The sequence below is a fragment of the Asparagus officinalis genome, chromosome 9 (genome assembly GCF_001876935.1).
Source record: "Asparagus officinalis chromosome 9, Aspof.V1, whole genome shotgun sequence".
NCBI classification, from domain to species: domain Eukaryota; kingdom Viridiplantae; phylum Streptophyta; class Magnoliopsida; order Asparagales; family Asparagaceae; genus Asparagus; species Asparagus officinalis.
In genome coordinates this window covers 13242359-13245378 of record NC_033802.1, presented here as the reverse complement: position 1 = coordinate 13245378, position 3020 = coordinate 13242359, and positions in this window count along the sequence as shown.

The following is a 3020-nucleotide window of genomic DNA, read 5'->3' as shown; positions in this document are numbered from 1 at the left end:
CCAGCCACAGAAGCTTCTGAGGTCGACAGGCTTAGGCGGGAGCTAGAGGAGTGCAGAGGAAGGCCAGTAGGCTGTATAAGGCTCTCCATGAGAGGGACCACGCTAAGGTGTAGGTCGAGGCTGAGAAGAAGGCGACGGTGCATGCGAGGCATCAGCTAGACGAGGAGCATGCAGTGCTTGTCAAGCTTCAGGGAGGTCGCCCACTTGCAGGAGTCTCTAGAGGTGACCCAAGGCCACAATGCCCATATCGAGTCGAAGCCTTACGATCAGGGGATCATTGAAGGGTATCACCAGGGTCTCACTAGAAAAACCAAAGTGGCGATAGCCTACAAGGCCAGGTATGACTACCTCTCGGTGCATCTTTCAATCCAGATGAGAAACCCATCCGATCGCTTTCACTATCCTCCCATTCTAGCTAGCTATTTTGGATGAGTTGGTGGAGGTGTAAGCACTTGGAGGGGGACTCGATCATGGCGAGGAAGAGGGGGAGTCGGACGAAGGAGGAGACTGCTCGACTCCTCCGTAGGCTGCTCCTTGCGGCTCCTTGCCTTTGACTCCAGGAGAGGGAATGGACCTCTCTGAGTCTCCTAGGACTTTCTTGTCTCTCGCTTTTGTGTTGTATATATGTGTACATTGTACCTTGTAAATACTCCTTATGAATGAATAAGGAGAAATTTTTGAGTTAGAATTTATTTTCTTGTGTTGTGCAATCAGAATTCATGTCTTTTGAATGAATTGGCTTTACCATGAACTTGTGAACTGGACTACTGACTCGAGGGCGCTCGTCCTTTGTTAGGAAAACATGTCTCAAACTTGAGCAGTTGTCATTTCTGTTATTTTTGGTTTAGAGCCAGTCTAGTCGACGGCCTTTGTTAATTAGCATTTGAACTCTTTGGGGTGAGTGCCTGAGTTTTTCTTTGAAGTCTGTTGTCGGCCTTCGAGAGTAGACTAGATCTGGTCGACTGCTCACCGAAGAAATGTCGTTTGGAGAGTTTCTATATGCCTTTATTAGGCATGTGAAACGTCACTATTGAAATGACGTGCTAACGTCACGAGAAACCAGAGAGTTATAGCATCGCTTTAATTTTTGAGGAAAGAGGCATGGAGTAAAGAGGGCGATGCTTCGAGTTTTGTGTGAACCATTTAGGATTCCGAGGTGTATCCCATCCGTTCATTTTGAAATAAGCTAACCCTTCAGATAATCCCATGTGTCCCTCTTGGGTGCTATATATAACCTATTGGTAGTGAAGAAAGGACTTCTTTACCAACTCTTGCTCTACATCTTCGGTGCTCATCTCTCTCTTAACTTTCCCAAATCTCCTTGAAATAACCATCTTTCATAGCTACTCAGACTTCCACCGCTGGCCGTAATAAGGAAAGAGTTGCTCTTCTCTGGCCAATTCACTTAAAGATCTATATCGCAGAGCTCGAGGAGTATTGCGAGCTCTATGATATCCCTAAGGCCTTCACTTGTAGCGCCTAGCGAGGATGAGCCGGTGTATCGCCACGGCCAGAATAGGTCGTCGCTGTACACTGCCTATCTCGAGTCTCGAGTATGGGCTCCGGCTGCCACTTCATCCCTTCATTAGGGATGTATGCGTTTCTTTGGGGGTTCCCCCTCTCAGTTTACCCTAAATACAATTAGGGTTTTGGTGGGTTTCGTCGTGATCTGCCACCGAGTAGGCATCCCGCCGAGCATGCGCCTGTTGGGGCATCTGGTCGGTGTCAAGTCTATAAGGAGAGACCCCTATTACTTCCTTCACTATAATGGGTGTTGCAAGCTTGTATCAGACACTCCAAATTAGTATAGAGATTGGAAGGAGCGGTTCGTGTGGGTCTTCAACGTCGACAGTGTCCTTTCCTGCCCTAACTGGCCTGAGATCAACAAGGTCACGCTGAAGCTGTGCGTCCTTATTACTAAGGAGAGACGACAGCTAGAGAAGATTCGCTTCTATGCCGGGTCTCGAGGGAGAGGAAATCTCTTTGAAATGGCATCTCTTTGAGTGGCAGGCTATCGACGGCTCACCTCCCACTGACGGCCGCACAAGGTGACACGAGCAGCCTCTTGGGCCTCTGCCTTGAAAAAATCCCTATGAGAAATTCGAGGGGCGAGGAGTCGGGCTCGTCCATGAGAACCCAAAAGAGGTTGAGGGGGAATCTCGACCCCGAGGAGGTAGGCGGCTTGAGGTCACGCGTGGCTGAGATTGCTACCCAACTGGCGGGACAGAGGGTAAAGGCCAAGAAGGTAAAGGACAAGAAGGACCAAGGGTCTAGTGGGCCGAGTGAGCAGGTTCGGGTTGACTCGGCTGAAGAACAGTAGTCGGTCATCCTAGAGGGGGTGGCCCCAGTAGTCGAGGCTACTAAAGTTGGGGCCCTTGCTGAGGAGGCAGTTGGCCCGAGCTCTGGGACAGAACCATCATGCAGGCCAGGCAAGGAGCGTGCCGGGACTTTCAGGGGTGCTGAGGAGCAAGCAGTGCTCCCTTTGGAGCCTATAGCGGGCGAGGCCGACAAGGGGAAAGAGGGCTTTAACTGGCCTTTCCACCACTGGATCTTAGAGCTTGACCCCCGATTCTAGTAGAGTGCCGCCGGGCCCCTGTTCGCCTGGGAGGGAACCAGAGGGCAACAGGTTAGTCGCGGAGGTGCCTCTCTACATAGAGGCTTTGATCTTGGGGTCATCAACTACCCCAATCCAAGCTGTTCAATAGTTCACCCTCCTAAAGGATGAGGGGTTATTGCAGGAGATACCAAGTGTCGACCTGTATTTGGCCCTCAATGCCAACTTGGTTCCGGGGGCCTTGATGGAGGAGGAGTTGTTCAACCATCTCACCTATATGCACAACTCTCCGCCTGAGTGGCAGGTGGACCTGGCTAAGGAGAAGTTGGCCAGAGAGGGAGCAGAGAAGAGGGAGCAGAGAAGAGGATCACCACCTTGGAGGCCGAACTGAACAGCAATGAGGCCAGGTGGCATGAGGAGGTGGATGTGAAGGAGAAACTCCTTCGGGGTTTAGGCCGACTTGGCT